This window comes from Bombina bombina, chromosome 5 (assembly GCF_027579735.1).
Source record: "Bombina bombina isolate aBomBom1 chromosome 5, aBomBom1.pri, whole genome shotgun sequence".
In the NCBI taxonomy this organism is placed as follows: domain Eukaryota; kingdom Metazoa; phylum Chordata; class Amphibia; order Anura; family Bombinatoridae; genus Bombina; species Bombina bombina.
The window spans coordinates 967,935,811-967,959,137 of NC_069503.1; the positions used below are offsets into that span (position 1 = coordinate 967,935,811).

The following is a 23,327-nucleotide window of genomic DNA, read 5'->3' on the forward strand; positions in this document are numbered from 1 at the left end:
GGACCTATCTCCTTCCTTGCTAACCCGTGTCACTAACTATCATATCTCATCTTGGATGTCCTCTCCCTACCTCAAGTTAAATCTCTCCAAAACTGAGCTCCTTATTTTCCCCTCTTCTTCCAAAATCTCCATGCCCCATTTCTCTAAATGTCGATAACTCCATTACTGCTACCCTGCACACCCGATGTCTTGGGGTCACACTTGACTCGGATCTTTCTTTCACTCCTCACATTCAGTCTTTGGCTAAAGCCTGCCGTTTCCATCTTAAAAACATCTCTATAATTAGACATTTCCTTACACAAGACACAACTAACATTTGAATCCACTCTCTCATCCTTTCCCGCCTCAACTACTGCAAGTCCATCCTCTCTGGTTTCCCTAGCTGCCGCCTAGCTCCTTTACAATCCATAATGAATGTCTCTGCCAGGCTCATCTTCCTTGCACATCGCTCTTCATCTGCTGTGCTGCTCTGCCAATCTCTTCATTTTTCCTCCAAGATTAAACACAAAATTCTCACTCTGACATACAAAGCCCTCAACTGCATTGCTCCCCCCTACATCTCAGACCTTGTCTCAGATACTCTCCCTCCTGTCCCCTTCGCTATGCTCATCATCTCCTCCTCTCCTCCTCGTTACCTCCTCACATTCCCATTTACAGGACTTCTCCAGACTGGCTCCCATCTTATGGAACTCTCTGCCTGGCTCCACAAGACTCTCCCCTAGTTTTGAAAGCTTCAAGCGCTCCCTAAAGACTCTAATGTTCAGGGATGCATACAACCTACACTTACCTTCCTATCTCCACTGCTATCCCCTTAAACCCCTTAGCATGTAAGCCTAAAAGTCCAGTTGTTTGTAGATCACCTTCTTAAGAGCTGACTACAACAGTGCAACTCTTGGCAGGGCCCTTTACCCATTTGATCCCTATAAAATGTTATCTTGTATACTGCCTATGTTTGTAGTGCTGAGGAATCTGTTGGCGCTATACAAATAGATGAATGATGATGATTATTCATCTGAGGCATAGGTAGAGAAGAATAGCATGGAAAACATGTGCCAGCAATACTTTTTTTTTTTTTTTTTTAAATCATGAACAGAAATATTCATAGTGAGGCAAGTTATTCATCCCAGTTAAATCTGATTGAGTGATAGTTTTCCACATGGTTAGTTGATATTGATATTTTTCTACAGACTATGAAAGTGATATCTGGTTTTTGCTGTCTGATAATGGGGATAGCACACTGGTTTTTAAACCTGTCCTCAGGACTCACTAACAGGCCAGATGTTGAGGATATCTGAACTAGAGCACAGGTGAATTAATCAGCTGATTAGTAAACCTGGTTATTTTACCTGCTCTCACCCAAAGTAATCCCGAAAATCTGGCCTGTTAGGGAGGCCTGAGGACAGGTTAAAACAACAGTGGGATAGAGGGTTTCTTTTACATTTCTGTTTCTTTGCACTGATCAGCATAATATAAAGCAGTTTTGATAATATCTGACATTTCAGTTTGGATGTTTTGTATAAAGGCATATCAATGGAAAATATCAATTTAATGGCAATTTATGGGGCAGTACTAATTCCACCTCTTTTTGTGTACTCTCCCATTAAGTCACTATCTCAGGACTTATGTTTGCCTCAGTTATATTCATTGAAGATTTTACTCATTTCTCCAACATAGGTGTGTCTGGTCCACGGCGTCATCCTTACTTGTGGGATATTCTCTTCCCCAACAGGAAATGGCAAAGAGCCCAGCAAAGCTGGTCACATGATCCCTCCTAGGCTCCGCCTACCCCAGTCATTCTCTTTGCCGTTGTACAGGCAACATCTCCACGGAGATGGCTTAGAGTTTTTTAGTGTTTAACTGTAGTTTTTATTATTCAATCAAGAGTTTGTTATTTTGAAATAGTGCTGGTATGTACTATGTACTCAGAAACAGAAAAGAGATGAAGATTTCTGTTTGTATGAGGAAAATGATTTTAGCAACCGTCACTAAAATCCATGGCTGTTCCACACAGGACTGTTGAGAGCAATTAACTTCAGTTGGGGGAACAGTGAGCAGTCTCTTGCTGCTTGAGGTATGACACATTCTAACAAGACGATGTAATGCTGGAAGCTGTCATTTTCCCTCTGGGATCCGGTAAGCCATGTTTATTACGATTGTAAATAAGGGCTTCAAAAAGGGCTTATTAAGACTGTAGACTTTTTTTGGGCTAAATCGATTGATTATTAACACATATTTAGCCTTGAGGAATCATTTTATCTGGGTATTTTGATATAATAATATCGGCAGGCACTGTTTTAGACACCTTATTCTTTAGGGGCTTTCCCAAAGCATAGGCAGAGCCTCATTTTCGCGCCGGTGTTGCGCACTTGTTTTTGAGAGGCATGGCATGCAGTCGCATGTGAGAGGAGCTCTGATACTTAGAAAAGACTTTCTGAAGGCGTCATTTGGTATCGTATTCCCCTTGGGGCTTGGTTGGGTCTCAGCAAAGCAGATACCAGGGACTGTAAAGGGGTTAAAGTTCAAAACGGCTCCGGTTCCGTTATTTTAAGGGTTAAAGCTTCCAAATTTGGTGTGCAATACTTTTAAGGCTTTAAGACACTGTGGTGAAAATTTGGTAAATTTTGAACAATTCCTTCATGTTTTTTCGCATTTGCAGTAATAAAGTGTGTTCAGTTTAAAATTTAAAGTGACAGTAACGGTTTTATTTTAAAACGTTTTTTGTACTTGTTATCAAGTTTATGCCTGTTTAACATGTCTGAACTACCAGATAGACTGTGTTCTGAATGTGGGGAAGCCAGAATTCCTATTCATTTAAATAAATGTGATTTATGTGACAATGACAATGATGCCCAAGATGATTCCTCAAGTGAGGGGAGTAAGCATGGTACTGCATCATTCCCTCCTTCGTCTACACGAGTCTTGCCCACTCAGGAGGCCCCTAGTACATCTAGCGCGCCAATACTCCTTACTATGCAACAATTAACGGCTGTAATGGATAATTCTGTCAAAAACATTTTAGCCAAAATGAACACTTATCAGCGTAAGCGCGACTGCTCTGTTTTAGATACTGAAGAGCATGACGACGCTGATATTAATATTTCTGAAGGGCCCCTAACTCAGTCTGATGGGGCCAGGGAGGTTTTGTCTGAGGGAGAAATTACTGATTCAGGGAACATTTCTCAACAAGCTGAACCTGATGTGATTGCATTTAAATTTAAGTTGGAACATCTCCGCATTCTGCTTAAGGAGGTATTATCCACTCTGGATGATTGTGACAAGTTGGTCATCCCAGAGAAACTATGTAAAATGGACAAGTTCCTAGAGGTGCCGGGGCTCCCAGAAGCTTTTCCTATACCCAAGCGGGTGGCGGACATTGTTAATAAAGAATGGGAAAGGCCCGGTATTCCTTTCGTCCCTCCCCCCATATTTAAAAAATTGTTTCCTATGGTCGACCCCAGAAAGGACTTATGGCAGACAGTCCCCAAGGTCGAGGGAGCGGTTTCCACTTTAAACAAACGCACCACTATACCCATAGAGGATAGTTGTGCTTTCAAAGATCCTATGGATAAAAAATTAGAAGGTTTGCTTAAAAAGATGTTTGTTCAGCAGGGTTACCTTCTACAACCAATTTCATGCATTGTCCCTGTCGCTACAGCCGCATGTTTCTGGTTCGATGAGCTGATAAAGGCGGTCGACAGTGATTCTCCTCCTTATGAGGAGATTATGGACAGAATCAATGCTCTCAAATTGGCTAATTCTTTCACCCTAGACGCCACTTTGCAATTGGCTAGGTTAGCGGCTAAGAATTCTGGGTTTGCTATTGTGGCGCGCAGAGCGCTTTGGTTGAAATCTTGGTCAGCTGATGCGTCTTCCAAGAACAAGCTACTTAACATTCCTTTCAAGGGGAAAATGCTGTTTGGCCCTGACTTGAAAGAGATTATCTCGGATATCACTGGGGGTAAGGGCCACGCCCTTCCTCAGGATCGGCCTTTCAAGGCAAAAAATAAACCTAATTTTCGTCCCTTTCGTAGAAACGGACCAGCCCAAAGTGCTACGTCCTCTAAGCAAGAGGGTAATACTTCTCAAGCCAAGCCAGCTTGGAGACCAATGCAAGGCTGGAACAAGGGAAAGCAGGCCAAGAAACCTGCCACTGCTACCAAGACAGCATGAAATGTTGGCCCCCGATCCGGGACCGGATCTGGTGGGGGGCAGACTCTCTCTCTTCGCTCAGGCTTGGGCAAGAGATGTTCTGGATCCTTGGGCGCTAGAAATAGTCTCCCAAGGTTATCTTCTGGAATTCAAGGGACTTCCCCCAAGGGGGAGGTTCCACAGGTCTCAGTTGTCTTCAGACCACATAAAAAGACAGGCATTCTTACATTGTGTAGAAGACCTGTTAAAAATGGGAGTGATTCATCCCGTTCCATTAAGAGAACAAGGGATGGGGTTCTACTCCAATCTGTTTATAGTTCCCAAAAAAGAGGGAACGTTCAGACCAATCTTAGATCTCAAGATCTTAAACAAGTTTCTCAAGGTTCCATCGTTCAAGATGGAAACCATTCGAACTATTCTTCCTTCCATCCAGGAAGGTCAATTCATGACCACGGTGGATTTAAAGGATGCGTATCTACATATTCCTATCCACAAGGAACATCATCGGTTCCTGAGGTTCGCATTCCTGGACAAACATTACCAGTTCGTGGCGCTTCCTTTCGGATTAGCCACTGCTCCAAGGATTTTCACAAAGGTACTAGGGTCCCTTCTAGCTGTGCTAAGACCAAGGGGCATTGCTGTAGTACCTTACTTGGACGACATTCTGATTCAAGCGTCGTCCCTTCCTCAAGCAAAGGCTCACACGGACATTGTCCTGGCCTTTCTCAGATCTCACGGATGGAAAGTGAACGTGGAAAAGAGTTCTCTATCTCCGTCAACAAGGGTTCCCTTCTTGGGAACAATAATAGACTCCTTAGAAATGAGGATTTTTCTGACAGAGGCCAGAAAAACAAAACTTCTAGACTCTTGTCGGATACTCCATTCCGTTCCTCTTCCTTCCATAGCTCAGTGCATGGAAGTGATCGGGTTGATGGTAGCGGCAATGGACATAGTTCCTTTTGCACGCATTCATCTAAGACCATTACAACTGTGCATGCTCAGTCAGTGGAATGGGGACTATACAGACTTGTCTCCGAAGATACAAGTAAATCAGAGGACCAGAGACTCACTCCGTTGGTGGCTGTCCCTGGACAACCTGTCACGAGGGATGACATTCCGCAGACCAGAGTGGGTCATTGTCACGACCGACGCCAGTCTGATGGGCTGGGGCGCGGTCTGGGGATCCCTGAAAGCTCAGGGTCTTTGGTCTCGGGAAGAATCTCTTCTACCGATAAATATTCTGGAACTGAGAGCGATATTCAATGCTCTCAAGGCTTGGCCTCAGCTAGCGAGGGCCAAGTTCATACGGTTTCAATCAGACAACATGACAACTGTTGCGTACATCAACCATCAGGGGGGAACAAGGAGTTCCCTGGCGATGGAAGAAGTGACCAAAATCATTCTATGGGCGGAGTCTCACTCCTGCCACCTGTCTGCTATCCACATCCCAGGAGTGGAAAATTGGGAAGCGGATTTTCTGAGTCGTCAGACATTGCATCCGGGGGAGTGGGAACTCCATCCGGAAATCTTTGCCCAAGTCACTCAGCTGTGGGGCATTCCAGACATGGATCTGATGGCCTCTCGTCAGAACTTCAAAGTTCCTTGCTACGGGTCCAGATCCAGGGATCCCAAGGCGGCTCTAGTGGATGCACTAGTAGCACCTTGGACCTTCAAACTAGCTTATGTGTTCCCGCCGTTTCCTCTCAACCCCAGGCTGGTAGCCAGGATCAATCAGGAGAGGGCGTCGGTGATCTTGATAGCTCCTGCGTGGCCACGCAGGACTTGGTACGCAGATCTGGTGAATATGTCATCGGCTCCTCCTTGGAAGCTACCTTTGAGACGAGACCTTCTTGTTCAGGGTCCGTTCGAACATCCGAATCTGGTTTCACTCCAGCTGACTGCTTGGAGATTGAACGCTTGATCTTATCGAAGCGAGGATTCTCAGATTCTGTTATCGATACTCTTGTTCAGGCCAGAAAGCCTGTAACTAGAAAGATTTACCACAAAATTTGGAAAAAATATATCTGTTGGTGTGAATCTAAAGGATTCCCTTGGGACAAGGTTAAGATTCCTAGGATTCTATCCTTCCTTCAAGAAGGATTGGAAAAAGGATTATCTGCAAGTTCCCTGAAGGGACAGATTTCTGCCTTGTCTGTGTTACTTCACAAAAAGCTGGCCGCTGTGCCAGATGTTCAAGCCTTTGTTCAGGCTCTGGTTAGAATTAAGCCTGTTTACAAACCTTTGACTCCTCCTTGGAGTCTCAATTTAGTTCTTTCAGTTCTTCAGGGGGTTCCGTTTGAACCCTTGCATTCCGTTGATATTAAGTTATTATCTTGGAAAGTTTTGTTTTTAGTTGCAATTTCTTCTGCTAGAAGAGTTTCAGAATTATCTGCTCTGCAGTGTTCTCCTCCTTATCTGGTGTTCCATGCAGATAAGGTGGTTTTACGTACTAAACCTGGTTTTCTTCCAAAAGTTGTTTCTAACAAAAACATTAACCAGGAGATTATCGTACCTTCTCTGTGTCCGAAACCAGTTTCAAAGAAGGAACGTTTGTTGCACAATTTGGATGTTGTTCGCGCTCTAAAATTCTATTTAGATGCTACAAAGGATTTTAGACAAACATCTTCCTTGTTTGTTGTTTATTCCGGTAAAAGGAGAGGTCAAAAAGCAACTTCTACCTCTCTCTCTTTTTGGATTAAAAGCATCATCAGATTGGCTTACGAGACTGCCGGACGGCAGCCTCCCGAAAGAATCACAGCTCATTCCACTAGGGCTGTGGCTTCCACATGGGCCTTCAAGAACGAGGCTTCTGTTGATCAGATATGTAGGGCAGCGACTTGGTCTTCACTGCACACTTTTACCAAATTTTACAAGTTTGATACTTTTGCTTCTTCTGAGGCTATTTTTGGGAGAAAGGTTTTGCAAGCCGTGGTGCCTTCCATTTAGGTGACCTGATTTGCTCCCTCCCTTCATCCGTGTCCTAAAGCTTTGGTATTGGTTCCCACAAGTAAGGATGACGCCGTGGACCGGACACACCTATGTTGGAGAAAACAGAATTTATGTTTACCTGATAAATTACTTTCTCCAACGGTGTGTCCGGTCCACGGCCCGCCCTGGTTTTTTTAATCAGGTCTGATAATTTATTTTCTTTAACTACAGTCACCACGGTACCATATGGTTTCTCCTATGCAAATATTCCTCCTTAACGTCGGTCGAATGACTGGGGTAGGCGGAGCCTAGGAGGGATCATGTGACCAGCTTTGCTGGGCTCTTTGCCATTTCCTGTTGGGGAAGAGAATATCCCACAAGTAAGGATGACGCCGTGGACCGGACACACCGTTGGAGAAAGTAATTTATCAGGTAAACATAAATTCTGTTTTTTCTGAAAAATCACATGCCACTCTTTATCTGGTATTTGTAGTTGGAGCTCTTATGGGCCACAGTATTTTTTTAGGTCAGATATGTTTGTGAATTAAATACTCTTTAAATAGGGTTAGTTATAGTTATCTTTGACAATTTTTTTCTAAGTGGAAATAAAGACGAATTTTAGAAAACCATATAATCTTGGATCAAGTCAAAATTGGCTTGGTTTATTACGTAAATAGGCACAGGGTTTATATCATATTTACTTTGTTTGGTTACTGTCATTAAGTCTTGTTTATACGCTCATCCTGTCTAATCTCATCAATTAAGCTGGTTCAAGTCTGGTCAGGTACTTAATATGGGTTTCTAGCAGGTGCTGTAGTATTCAAACCTTGGTAAACTGTTTCATCATAAAATTATTTTCCTATTTCAGTCTGAAAGGGACAGTCAAGTCAAAATTAAACTGTCATGATTCAGATAGGGCATGCAATTTTTTTATTTTTATAAATGCAATTTTAAATGACTTTCCAATATACTTTTATCATCAATTTTGCTTTGTTCTTTTGGAATTCTTTGTTGAAAGCTAATCCTAGGTAGGCTCATATAATTTCCAGGCCCTTGAAGGCCGCCTCTTATCTCAGTTACATTTTTACAGCTAGACAGTGCTAGTTCATGTGTGCCTTATAGATAACATTGCGCTCACTCCTGTTGAGTTACCCAGGAGTCAGCACTGATTGGCTAAAATGCAAGTCTGTCAAAAGAACTGAAATAAGGTGGCAGTCTGTAGAGGCTTAGATACAAGGTATTCACAGAGGTAAAAAGTATATTAATATAACCATGTTGGTTATGCAAAGCTGGGGAATGGGCAAAAAAGGGATTATCTTTTTTTTTTTTAAACAATAAAAATTCTGGAGTAGACTGTCCCTTTAAGAGTAAATAAAGGAGAGAATGTGCAAAAAAACCCAAAATATAGTTCAGTACTTAGTTTAGTTGCAAATCTCTACACGCTACACACCATTTTGCTGACATTTAGAAACCTCTTAAAAGCAATGTCTGAAGTAGTAAAAGTAGTATGTATATTTGGCGCAAATACCTTGGAAACGGTCTCAAGATCAAATTATGGCTTGTCAAGGGTCTTTGTCTCTACTGTCTTTCTTAAAAAAGAGGGGCCACTGTATTGTTTTTCTACCTTGTCTCTCTCATTGAGTAGCTGGCCTGTTAGAGAGCCTGGCCTGTAGCAACGTGTGGTCAGTTTTATTTTATTAAAGGGACAGTCTAGTAAAAAATAAACCTTCATGATTCAGAAACGGGATGTCATTTTAAATAACTTTTTTTATCATCAATTTGCTCTTGACCAAAAATTAGGTAGGCTCATATGCTAGTTTCTTAGCCCTTGAAGACCGCCTCTTATCTGAATGCATTTTGACATTTTTTCACATTGAGAGGGCGTTAGTTCATGTGTGCCTTACAGATAACATTGTGCTCACGCCTGTGGAGTTACCTAGGCGTCAGCACTGATTGGCTAAAATGCAAGTCTGTCAAAAGAACTGAAATAAGGGGGCAGTCTGCAAAGGCTTAGATACAAGGTAATCACAGAGGTAAAAAGTATAATAATATAATGTTGATTATGCAAAACTGGGGAATGGGTAATAAAGGGATTATCTATCTTTTAAAACAATATAAATTATGGTGTAGTCGACTGTCCCTTTAAGTCAAACCATGTATCCATGAGAATTGACTGCCATAATGTTCATGTTAACAGAATTCCAGATGTGTATTGGTTTATCTTCTGTGTGACATTTTGATCATGAAAGATAATTAAATTCTTTGAGGGTCATAGATGGATGCATAACGAAGGATGAACTGCAGTTAAAAAGGAACATAGTGTAGCAACAGTTTTTTTAAAAGGTAATTAGAATTAGGCATTCTGAAGTTAGCAGCCCCAGTCTAAGATGTTTGTAGACTGTGCTTCAAGTATCCTCCCTACCACTGACCGTTTAATACTGATTACATGAATTCATTTAAAAGAACTGATCCATAATGTACTCATTTAGTTACTGATAGTGTATTGGCATCTACCACTGAGCTGAGAACAATTTTAGTAGAAATTATGAGAAATAAGTTTGTTGTCTATGCAGAATGAGGTGGAAGAATATTAGAAAATAACTGTGAATGAAAATCGTATAACTTATGTTTACATGTCTAAAAACTACCTGATTTATAAATACATATGATTATTATCACAGGCAATCAAACAGATCACAGTTCCGATGCAAGGAAAGGCAGGGAGAGATATCGGTAGTTAAAATAGTATAATTTTATTGATGCTTACATTAAAAATGTTTCACAAGGCACAGCAAACAAAAGAACTACGGCTGACGCGTTTCCTGCCTTAGCGGCAGTTCATCAGAGCACAAGATTCAGTGTTAGCAGCAGGTGTTTAATCAGGTATGGGTCTAAACCTTGACCAATCATAGTGAGCAGGTCGGGTGCAAAAGTTAACCCTATCCATACCCAAAAATGCTTTCTTACTTATACGATTAACACTGTAATAATCTCTCAAGCAGTACAACTTAAAACTATAAACTAAAAAACATGTATACCTATAACTTACTACATACTATAGTTATCTGGAAACAATGTGAGGTATAACAATTGAGAAAGATGTAAAAGATCTTACTTATTCTAATTTAATATACATTAAAGATTCTCGTTAACCCCTTAAAGATATAATATAGGTAGAACACTGGTATAACACTAGGCAGCTGTTATAACAATGTAGCCACAAAAGTATACAAAGTCAAGTGCAACTATTTGTAAAATTAGCAAGTACAGCAGCCGTCTCATGTGTTCTAAACCCATAAAAATCTCGTAAAAATACACGATCGTATAATCAAATGAATTGCTCCCTATGGGACTTTTGTTGAAGAGGCAGTGTGAGATAGCTGACCACAGATTAAGGAGGGCCCATGTTATGATATGTATATTTTCAATGCAATAATTAGTGACTTCCCCTAAAGAACATCATTAGGTAATGTAAAGCTTTATAAAATTGAATTAGATATAAAGATAGAAAAGACGGCTTAGACTATCGGTAAAGCAGACCATATTGTTAAGTGTCACATCATAGCGCTGGCTAAAGTTACTGGATATTTACCTATCAATATACAATTTAATATCGCTAATTTTATTAATGCCCATAGGGCTTCCAGTTTTGAGGGTATAAATCCAAAAAACTTCTCGCTTGGCGAGAGCTTTATATCTATCTCCACCTCTTATGCCTAACTTAACCTGTTCAATACCTTGAAACTTAAACACACTGAATTTATCACTATGGGAAAAGAAATGTTTTGCAACGGGAGTTTTTGGCTCCTCAGCCTCTAGGGACAAGAGATGCTCACGTATTCTCTCTTTGAGACTCCTAGAGGTGAGTCCTACATACTGAAAATTGCACTGGGTGCACGTGATAAGATATATTACAAAATTTGAGTTGCAGTTTAATCTCTCACGAATTTTGTATGTTTGACTGGTAGTGCTAGAAGAAAATGTATCCCCAACCAGTGCATAATCACAGCTTTTACATGGTTTTACTCCACATTTATAAAAACCTAACCTACCAGGTAACCAGCTTACCGCTTTATTAATGCTGTTATTTTTGGAACTAAAATTTTTGGCAACCATATCACCTATTGTTTCTGATCTACTGGAAATAAAATTACAGTTTTTGCTTATTATTTTTAAGTCCTCATCTCTCTCCAAAAGAGGTAACCTTCTCCTGATAATATTGCAGATTTCATTGTATTGCCTGCTATATTTAGTTATAAAATTGATGCCTTGCTGATTGCTCATTTTATTGTTCCTATTTTTGTTTCTATTATTGTCAGTAAGCAGACTCTTTCTATCCATACCTGCAATCTTGCAGGACATATCATGAAGATTTTTACAATCATAGCCCCTATCCACCAAACGTGACGTGAGGTCATTGGCATGTTTCCAATAGTCCTCTAGACTAGTACAATTGCGTCGTAACCTTATGTACTGACCTTTAGGTATACCTCTTTTTAAATGATTAGGGTGTAAAGAATCAGCTCGCAAAATGGTGTTCCCTGATACTTTTTTTCTGAATACCTCAGTAGTTAAAGCGAGGTCAGTGTGACCTATGAGTACATCTAGATAAGGTATATTGTCTGCAGAAGCACTGTAGGTAAAACCAAGATTACTAGAGTTGTCATTAAGAGATTCAACAAAATTCGACAGCTCCTTATCAGTGCCTTCCCATACAATCAAAATGTCGTCTATATATCTAGTGTATAATTTGATATGATTACTATAGACATTACCCTCACCAAAGATTTTCCATATCTCAAAATCTGCAAGGAAAAGATTTGCATACGAGGGGGCAAATTTTGCCCCCATCGCTGTACCTCTTAGTTGTAAAAAGAATTCCCCATTGAATACAAAGTAGTTATGGTTGAGTAAAAATGTTATTGCCTGCAAGATAAAGTCCATCAGTTTATTGTCATATCCAGAGTATCTCTCTAACATTCTTCTGATGGAACAGATACCTAACTCATGAGGGATGCAAGAATACAACGATATCGCATCAATCGTTGCAAATTTGTAACCCTCTTTCCACTGAAAATCCTGTATTTGTCTTAGTAAATGTTTTGTATCTCTAAGAAAACCTGGTAGAGACTGCACTATGGGTTGTAGTTGGGCATCTACCCATTCTCCCAACCTTTCCCCCAGGGAGCCAATAGCTGAAATAATTGGTCTCCCTGGGGGATTAGTGAGAGACTTGTGTATCTTTGGCAAATATTTAAAGATCGGTATCCTCGGATACTCAACATAAATATATTCCACTACCTTATCAGTAAGTATCGCATTTTCTAGAGCTAAATCTAATAGATGTCTCAATTCTCTTTGAAATTTAGTTGTTGGGTTAAATGTAAGCTTCCTATAAGTTAAGGTGTCATCCAACTGTCTGTAAGCCTCACCAATATAATCTGCTTTATCCAAAACTACAATGGAGCCCCCCTTATCCGAGTCAACTATCACCAGATTGGAATTCTTAGTGAGTTTTTCTAGAGCACAGATTTCGTTCTTATTCAAATTCTTATGTTTCACATTACTACTAGCCTTACTACTCTCTGTTTTCTCTGATAGCTCAATTAGATCTTGTTCCAAAATCGAGTGAAATAGTTCTATAACATCATTTCTAGCATGTACTGGATAGAAATTGCTAGGTACAGTTTTCTTCAAAGACTGTTGTTTGTCACACTCAACTGTTAGATTACTACCATCCTGCAATGCACATAGGGACACAATATCACATAGTACCTCAAAATTACATGTGTCACTTAAAACTTGTGTGTTCGAAGGTGCAATAGTAGGTTGGATAGTTTCTACAGTTCCTTTAAAGTGTTTATTTAAAGTGATTTTACGAATGAATTTATTTATATCTAATATCGTATCAAACAACTAAATTTCAAAGAGAATTGAGACATCTATTAGATTTAGCTCTAGAAAATGCGATACTTACTGATAAGGTAGTGGAATATATTTATGTTGAGTATCCGAGGATACCGATCTTTAAATATTTGCCAAAGATACACAAGTCTCTCACTAATCCCCCAGGGAGACCAATTATTTCAGCTATTGGCTCCCTGGGGGAAAGGTTGGGAGAATGGGTAGATGCCCAACTACAACCCATAGTGCAGTCTCTACCAGGTTTTCTTAGAGATACAAAACATTTACTAAGACAAATACAGGATTTTCAGTGGAAAGAGGGTTACAAATTTGCAACGATTGATGCGATATCGTTGTATTCTTGCATCCCTCATGAGTTAGGTATCTGTTCCATCAGAAGAATGTTAGAGAGATACTCTGGATATGACAATAAACTGATGGACTTTATCTTGCAGGCAATAACATTTTTACTCAACCATAACTACTTTGTATTCAATGGGGAATTCTTTTTACAACTAAGAGGTACAGCGATGGGGGCAAAATTTGCCCCCTCGTATGCAAATCTTTTCCTTGCAGATTTTGAGATATGGAAAATCTTTGGTGAGGGTAATGTCTATAGTAATCATATCAAATTATACACTAGATATATAGACGACATTTTGATTGTATGGGAAGGCACTGATAAGGAGCTGTCGAATTTTGTTGAATCTCTTAATGACAACTCTAGTAATCTTGGTTTTACCTACAGTGCTTCTGCAGACAATATACCTTATCTAGATGTACTCATAGGTCACACTGACCTCGCTTTAACTACTGAGGTATTCAGAAAAAAAGTATCAGGGAACACCATTTTGCGAGCTGATTCTTTACACCCTAATCATTTAAAAAGAGGTATACCTAAAGGTCAGTACATAAGGTTACGACGCAATTGTACTAGTCTAGAGGACTATTGGAAACATGCCAATGACCTCACGTCACGTTTGGTGGATAGGGGCTATGATTGTAAAAATCTTCATGATATGTCCTGCAAGATTGCAGGTATGGATAGAAAGAGTCTGCTTACTGACAATAATAGAAACAAAAATAGGAACAATAAAATGAGCAATCAGCAAGGCATCAATTTTATAACTAAATATAGCAGGCAATACAATGAAATCTGCAATATTATCAGGAGAAGGTTACCTCTTTTGGAGAGAGATGAGGACTTAAAAATAATAAGCAAAAACTGTAATTTTATTTCCAGTAGATCAGAAACAATAGGTGATATGGTTGCCAAAAATTTTAGTTCCAAAAATAACAGCATTAATAAAGCGGTAAGCTGGTTACCTGGTAGGTTAGGTTTTTATAAATGTGGAGTAAAACCATGTAAAAGCTGTGATTATGCACTGGTTGGGGATACATTTTCTTCTAGCACTACCAGTCAAACATACAAAATTCGTGAGAGATTAAACTGCAACTCAAATTTTGTAATATATCTTATCACGTGCACCCAGTGCAATTTTCAGTATGTAGGACTCACCTCTAGGAGTCTCAAAGAGAGAATACGTGAGCATCTCTTGTCCCTAGAGGCTGAGGAGCCAAAAACTCCCGTTGCAAAACATTTCTTTTCCCATAGTGATAAATTCAGTGTGTTTAAGTTTCAAGGTATTGAACAGGTTAAGTTAGGCATAAGAGGTGGAGATAGATATAAAGCTCTCGCCAAGCGAGAAGTTTTTTGGATTTATACCCTCAAAACTGGAAGCCCTATGGGCATTAATAAAATTAGCGATATTAAATTGTATATTGATAGGTAAATATCCAGTAACTTTAGCCAGCGCTATGATGTGACACTTAACAATATGGTCTGCTTTACCGATAGTCTAAGCCGTCTTTTCTATCTTTATATCTAATTCAATTTTATAAAGCTTTACATTACCTAATGATGTTCTTTAGGGGAAGTCACTAATTATTGCATTGAAAATATACATATCATAACATGGGCCCTCCTTAATCTGTGGTCAGCTATCTCACACTGCCTCTTCAACAAAAGTCCCATAGGGAGCAATTCATTTGATTATACGATCGTGTATTTTTACGAGATTTTTATGGGTTTAGAACACATGAGACGGCTGCTGTACTTGCTAATTTTACAAATAGTTGCACTTGACTTTGTATACTTTTGTGGCTACATTGTTATAACAGCTGCCTAGTGTTATACCAGTGTTCTACCTATATTATATCTTTAAGGGGTTAACGAGAATCTTTAATGTATATTAAATTAGAATAAGTAAGATCTTTTACATCTTTCTCAATTGTTATACCTCACATTGTTTCCAGATAACTATAGTATGTAGTAAGTTATAGGTATACATGTTTTTTAGTTTATAGTTTTAAGTTGTACTGCTTGAGAGATTATTACAGTGTTAATCGTATAAGTAAGAAAGCATTTTTGGGTATGGATAGGGTTAACTTTTGCACCCGACCTGCTCACTATGATTGGTCAAGGTTTAGACCCATACCTGATTAAACGCCTGCTGCTAACACTGAATCTTGTGCTCTGATGAACTGCCGCTAAGGCAGGAAACGCGTCAGCCGTAGTTCTTTTGTTTGCTGTGCCTTGTGAAACATTTTTAATGTAAGCATCAATAAAATTATACTATTTTAACTACCGATATCTCTCCCTGCCTTTCCTTGCATCGGAACTGTGATCTGTTTGATTGCCTTTGATAATTCTACTTGTGCCTTACGGGTTTTTGGAGAGCCCCAGCAGCGCCGGAGCCTGGAGCAGCCTCACACCTTTCACTAATCAGGTGTGTCACAGAGGCAGCACGGTGAAGCCTACCACTTACGGAAAATTGCGACGCAAACTACAAGCTACTTGCCTGACTACAAGATTGGAATGCAAATACAGGTACTTCAATTTCTGAGGTGGGCTTCATAAAAGTGTGGTGAGTCCTTTTGTGTTTTCATTATTGGATGTTATACATATCTACGAATTGGTGTGGTGTTACCCGCAACTGTGGGGTTCCTGTGTGGAATGTCTACACCACCCAAGCACTGATTATATTGCTGTTTATGGACGCTGATTATAAACAAATTGATCCACGAATTCCATGTCGATGTTTGTTGGTTGATTATTATCACATGCAGCTAGGCTAACTACACACAACAGTTTGGTTTAATTCCATGACTTTGGAAATTAACCTGCATTTGGATTTTGAAGTGTTCCAACTGGATTAATTATGGGAAAGAAGATAACAATGAGATCAATCTCAAACCATTGTGACTGCAAAATGAATTATTGTTAGATGTCAGTTACAGATTGAAGGTGGCTTTAGATATTGAATGCACAAAAATTACCCATCATGCAGCTGTTCAGTCAAACACTCTGATATGGCATTTCCTTCCCAGATGTGTGCTTTTATGTCAGAAGGCAAGAACAGTTAGTGGAACAACTTTATGTGCAAGAGAGAAGATTAATGCAGTCATAAGAATTCCACCTTTACTATAAAACCACTTTGTTGTGTTATGTATACATAAATATTTAATAAGGTCTATACATGTTTCTCTTATGACAATCACATTTTTTATGGGGAAGACAAATTAGTTCTTAAAGGGTTTTCTAATGTGTTTTTTATGTCAAACAGTTACTTTATGTGACCATCAGCTATAAAATCACATCTTTTGTGTTCCTTTAAGCTTGTTTTTGTGCTTTAGTTCCGTTAGGATTTGGGACTTTTTTTTGTTTTTTTGTTTTTTTGTTTGAATAGTTTTTATTGAGGTTTATGATACAAATACAGGTGAACTGCTATATAACAACAAGAAACAGCATCATACTGTAAGAGCTCAGTAGCTATCAAGATCAAGTCAATAATAGTATAACATGCAGAAGTTTCTAATGTCAAGATAATAATAGACGATAGTATGTCATGCGTAGAGTCCCAAGACTAAGCAAACCTCATACATTTTTTACTTTTAGGTATTGTAACATCTCATTAATGATTAATAAACAGTAGAACATGGTGTATACGCACTTATCAAAATGTATATTAACATCAAGCTTATGATGAGAAACAGAGAAACTCAGCATATACTTTACATACATAAGAGAACTTACATTATATAAGAGGAATAGGAGAAGAGTGATAAAGGATAAGAAATAGATATGATATATCATCAGAGTGTTTGTTTGCTCTCCTTGCTCTCAAGAAAATGGTTAGTATACGCTATATTGCTGGGAAAGAGACAGCGTTAAAGATAGAGAACATAGTTATTATATAATATTGGTAATTGCGGTTATTCACAAGGGAACCGCGAATTAAGTATCTGGTCTAATCCCAAAGAACCAGAATACTATACAATAAGGGGAGGGGGGGTAAAGTGGATGATTATACGAAGATATGTAACCTGGGAGCCAAAAGGCTCATTGTGTGTCAGGGAGGAGTCACTGAAATAAATAAAAGTAGGAGGGATAGGAGTAGATAAGCTGTAGTAACACTGGGCACCATCATCATCTATGTGTGACTAAGTATATTTGGGTTGCTAATAAGTGCATAACAAGAAACTAATGCGTTCAAGGACAGTGCCAAACCCAATATGCTAGAGACTCAAAATCTAAATATACAAGTGTAACATAAGCTAGGCATCTCAGCTCTGATAACTCATGGAGGAGTGGAATATGATTGCATTGCATAAATGTTCAAATGAATGATGGGGGAATGAGTGAATAAATGAATGAGGAAAGGGATAAATGAATGAGTGGATAAATGAATGGGGAGGGAAGAACGTTTAGTGGGTAAATGGATGAATGAGTGGATGATTCTTCAAAGAACTGGGGTAATGAATGCTGAATATAAGGATGACTAACACAGTGAATAAAAGACATAGTTGGGTCTGTTCATGTTATGTTCTGTAAAGTTATGTGTTAGAACAGGTGGTAAATAAGTTCAGGTACCTAGTATCCGCTATAGCAGGACCACTCAGCCTCACACCAAACCTTGGATTCACACAGATTTAACTTACAGGAATCCGGTTTTGCTCATTGAACTGAGGGTCACTACTGCAGGGTACAGAGTGAATACGGAGCTGTCACGCAACCAGGTTACAGGAAGTCTGTATCTCAACAGATAGGAGGAGTATCTATAGATAGGATAGGAAGTTAATCAACTAATTACTTAGTGATTAAATGTGATATAGCAGACACATATACAAAGAAGATAGGTAGTGAAATGGAATGTAATACAAACAGATGTAGTACAAAGAGATATTGTTATTAGGCCAAAATGTATTTGTTAGGAATTCAGCACTTCAGGGAATATCATATGTAGTTAGAATGATATTTTGGATTATGTTAACAGATATTGTTTATGCAAGGATAAGTTAGTAACAAACGATAAGTCACTTAGTCAAGTTCAAGGTGGTCACAGCAAATGATGTAAAACAAGCAGCAGTTCAAACAGAGTAGGCAATGTAACAGGCAGTTGAAGTTAATCCTGCAGTTTAGTGATAGTAACAGTCATTGAATACAGTGCTTAGGTAGTTTGCTTACTTGAGAGACATAATGATATCCAAATAGAGTAATAAAATATACAGACCAATTCCTGATGGTTATTTGGAAGGCTAAGTCAGAGCCAGATGAAAGCCTTACGATATCCTGGATGCTTGTTTGTTGAAAGGACACAGCGCGGTACACGCGCTGCAGACACGCTGAGATGCCGGGTGTGACGTCACAGCCACCCGGTGTAACAGTTAGGGAATTGAAAGCTGCTCCTTTGGTTCCTAAGAAACTGCAAGTAATAAAAGAGGCACACCGGCACACAGCAATGAAGGATTAATGTAGGCTGCAAAGATTCAGAGCAACAAGTAAGAAATCCCCACAGATTGAGGAAAGGGCTAGGTGTCTTCAGAGAGGAGTCACATTAAGTAACTGATTCAAATTACCAAGCGAGGAGCATAGAGAGGAGGGGCCTTAAATAGGGAGAGAGGATTCAGAATTAAAGGGACAGGATTGTAATAGTGAATACCCTGACAGTTCATCTGAGAAACCAGCTAAGTAAGGTGGACCAAGAGAATAATGTATGTCGACTAACTATTAAATGCAAGGTGAAGTAATCTACTTCTTGATGTGGGCTAGTAATTGCAAATTAAGTTATACAATCTCCTTCGCTTATAGATATTGCTAAACATATAAGCCTATAGCAATTAAGTCTTCCATAGTCAGGCTAAAATGCCTACCTGGTTAGAGAGAGATAGATGCAACGCCACAATTTGAAGCATCTCTAATAATTAGGCATTATAGTGTAAATAGGGGGTATGGCTTTTCCACAACCTTGGACTATTTATACCCTGCTGCCCAGACACGGGCCCTATGTCCAAACAGGTAAAGCAATTATATGTATAGGTGTGTAACTCAAATAGTTCTTCACTAAACCTCCCTGAGCTATTTGTATAATATGTTTAATGCCTATTATGCTAGAAAGGAGACCTGAGTTATGTGTGCTTTTGCAATAAAACGCACTGTGGTATATATAAAGTCATATAGGATATTATCTATTTAGGATATCATCTCATGAATGCTCACTATCTATCAGTGTTAACCAATAGGTCAAATAATAAAAGTATATAACAGGCAAGGACATGCAGTGCAGTATGGAATGGGTAACTGGATAATGTGATAAAGAACACTGCTGTCCCATATAATACGTATAAACATTGCCAGACATTACATATCAAAGGGTAGATGAACCACATTTTGTAGATTAAAGTGTTAAAAACAATGTAAGGTGTCTGACAAAAAACAATCAAACTGAACCATGTTAATAGAATAGGCAGGAACCAACCAATGCAGTAGACAAGTGAAAGACAAAACCACTAACCATACAAACATATATATCAGGTTGATAACCAGCATAGTGGTATGCTTAACTCTCAGCATAGTAAACAAACTTGTGTACATGGAACATTAAGATGAGGCAACTGTCCATATCAAGCATCCTGTCTAGTATCACAAGGAGCAAAGTTAACTGTTAGCATGGTTAACCCACTTCATGATGCTGTCTTGCAGAGCTGGAGGTGACAAAAATCACTACAAGGATTGATGTGCCCCCCAGGGTCCCAGCCCATAGTCACGAAATCTGTTTGCCCCCTCATGCTGAACCGCAAACCTGGGAGTTCTTTGTCAGTAAGCTGTGCAATGTCAGTGAATGACCATAGCCCGTATCCCCGCGCCAGCGTGGTGGACCATGAAAACAGAGCTATTGATGGCATGGAGGTGTGCAGCCCTACTCGCTCCTGTAGCATATAATAGGTTAGAGCTGTCTTAGGAACTGCGTATGGGGCAGCAATAGAGTGAGCCGGCTCAAGCTGGCACGGTGTATCAGTCACCCCATATAGAGATGCGAGTGTATGCGATTGTACTTGCCTGATCCGTCTCGCAGCCTGCCATCTATGATAAACGCCTGCCTCTTCTTTCCTCCTTCCTGTGTTACAGACTCCTGTTATTACATTTTCTCGGTCCCCAGCTGAGGCAGTTACATATTCCCCCGCAACTATCAGATCTTCCTGCGTGGGGTTAACATTGTCAGCAGCCATGTCTCTCGCCACACTATTATCTGGCAAAGGCATCTGCACATGCTGCAAACCTTGATAATCCTCTGCTGCTTGTTCTCCATTATTTGTAGCGCTACTTTTGGTAGACTGCAAGCGGAGCATCTCACATAGCTTAGCATGCCATTCATCAAAAAGCGCTGCCCCATAAAGGTAAAAAACAGTCTCTGTATCTACCATTCTTTGTTATAGAGGCTACGGAAACAGATGTCTAGCAGAGATATATTTACTAACTTTTTTGCGACTGCTGCATGCAATACTTAAGTTTAGGGGCACTTTCACTCATCCGCTGTTAGACTGCCACGTGGGTATAAAGATGGCCGCTCTGAGGTTATCTCCGTTAGGGCCACAGCAGAAATTGTAAATGATCCTCCTCTATAATACACTTATCTGCTTAGTTTGTATCTCCTCATTTATAAAGCGTTGACTCAGGGTTACAGTTACCACCTTCACAGTGGCACAGCAGGGTAGATCAATAGTGGTGTCCCGGTGCAGTCTCTTCGGTCCCTAAAAAGAGCACACACATCGATAATATGGGTGATATAGGAGATATATGACAGTTCCTGGGACCTTCCACATATTTCTTTCATGTAATTAGCAAGAGTCCATGAGCTAGTGACGTATGGGATATACATTCCTACCAGGAGGGGCAAAGTTTCCCAAACCTTAAAATGCCTATAAATACACCCCTCACCACACCCACAATTCAGTTTTACAAACTTTGCCTCCTATGGAGGTGGTGAAGTAAGTTTGTGCTAGATTCTACGTTGATATGCGCTCCGCAGCAGGTTGGAGCCCGGTTTTCCTCTCAGCGTGCAGTGAATGTCAGAGGGATGTGAAGAGAGTATTGCCTATTTGAATGCAATGATCTCCTTCTACGGGGTCTATTTCATAGGTTCTCTTTTATCGGTCGTAGAGATTCATCTCTTACCTCCCTTTTCAGATCGACGATATACTCTTATATATATATATATATATATATATATATATATATATATATATATATATACATACCATTACCTCTGCTGATTTTCGTTTCAGTACTGGTTTGGCTTTCTACAACATGTAGATGAGTGTCCTGGGGTAAGTAAGTAAGCTTATTTTCTGTGACACTCTAAGCTATGGTTAGGCACTTTTTTATAAAGTTCTAAATATATGTATTCAAACATTTATTTGCCTTGACTCAGGATGTTCAACATTCCTTATTTTCAGACAGTCAGTTTCATACTTGGGATAAATGCATTTGTTTCAATCATTTTTTTCTTACCTTAAAATTTTTTTGACTTTTTCCTGTGGGCTGTTAGGCTCGCGGGGGCTGAAAATGCTTCATTTTATTGCGTCATTCTTGGCGCGGACTTTTTTGGCGCAAATTTTTTTTTTCTGTTTCCGGCGTCATACGTGTCGCCGGAAGTTGCGTCATTTTTTGACGTTTTTTTGCATCAAAAGTGTCGGCGTTCCGGATGTGGCGTCATTTTTTGGCGCCAAAAGCATTTAGGCGCCAAATAATGTGGGCGTCTTTTTTGGCGCTAAAAAATATGGGCGTCATTTTTGTCTCCACATTATTTAAGTCTCATTGTTTATTGCTTCTGGTTGCTAGAAGCTTGTTCACTGGCATTTTTTTCCCATTCCTGAAACTGTCATTTAAGGAATTTGATCAATTTTGCTTTATATGTTGTTTTTTCTTTTACATATTGCAAGATGTTCCACGTTGCAACTGAGTCAGAAGATACTTCAGGAAAATCGCTGCCCAGTGCTGGAGCTACCAAGCTAAGTGTATCTGCTATAAACTTTTGGTATCTGTTTCTCCAGCTGTTGTTTGTATTGCATGTCATGACAAACTTATTAATGCAGATAAAATTTCCTTTAGTACTGTTACATTACCTGTTGCTGTTCCGTCAACATCTAATTTTCCGAGTGTTCCTGATAACATAAGAGATTTTATTTTTTAAATCCATTAGAAAGGCTATGTCTGTTATTTCTCCTTCTAGTATACATAAGTCTTTTAAAACTTCTCTTTTTTCAGATGAATTTTTAAATGAACATCATCATTCTGATAATGGTTCTTCTGGTTCAGAGGTTTCTGTCTCAGAGGTTGATGCTGATAAATCTTTGTATTTGTTCAAGATGGAATTTATTCGTTCTTTACTTAAAGAAGTATTAATTGCATTAGAAATAGAGGATTCTGGTCCTCTTGATACTAAAACTAAACGTTTAAATAAGGTTTTTAAATCTCCTGTAGTTATTCCAGAAGTGTTTTCTCTCCCTGATGCTATTTCTGAAGTAATTTCCAGGGAATGGAATAATTTGGGTAATTCATTTACTCCTTCTAAACGTTTAAGCAATTATATCCTGTGCCATCTGACAGATTAGAGTTTTGGGACAAAATCTCTAAGGTTAATGGGGCTGTCTCTACTCCTGCTAAACGTACTACTATTCCTATGGCAGATAGTACTTCATTTAAGGATCCTTTAGATAGGAAAATTTAATCCTTTCTAAGAAAAGCTTACTTATGTTCAGGTAATCTTCTTAGATCTGCTATATTTTTAGCGGATGTTGCTGCAGCTTCAACTTTTTGGTTAGAAGCTTTAGCGCAACAAGTAACAGATCATAATTTTATAGCATTATTATTATTCTATAACATGCTAATAATTTTATTTGTGATACCATCTTTTGATATCATTACAGTTGATGTCAGGTATATGTCTCTAGCTATTTTAGCTAGAAAAGCTTTATGGCTTAAAACTTGGAATGCTGATTTGTCT

General features: G+C 39.2%; 1 protein-coding gene across 1 annotated transcript in view; it reads left to right on the top strand.

Moving 5' to 3' along the window:
* The window catches only part of WWP1 (WW domain containing E3 ubiquitin protein ligase 1), a 530,531-nt gene that overhangs the window by 223,971 nt on the left and 283,233 nt on the right, over window positions 1-23,327 (top strand). The window lies entirely within an intron of this gene.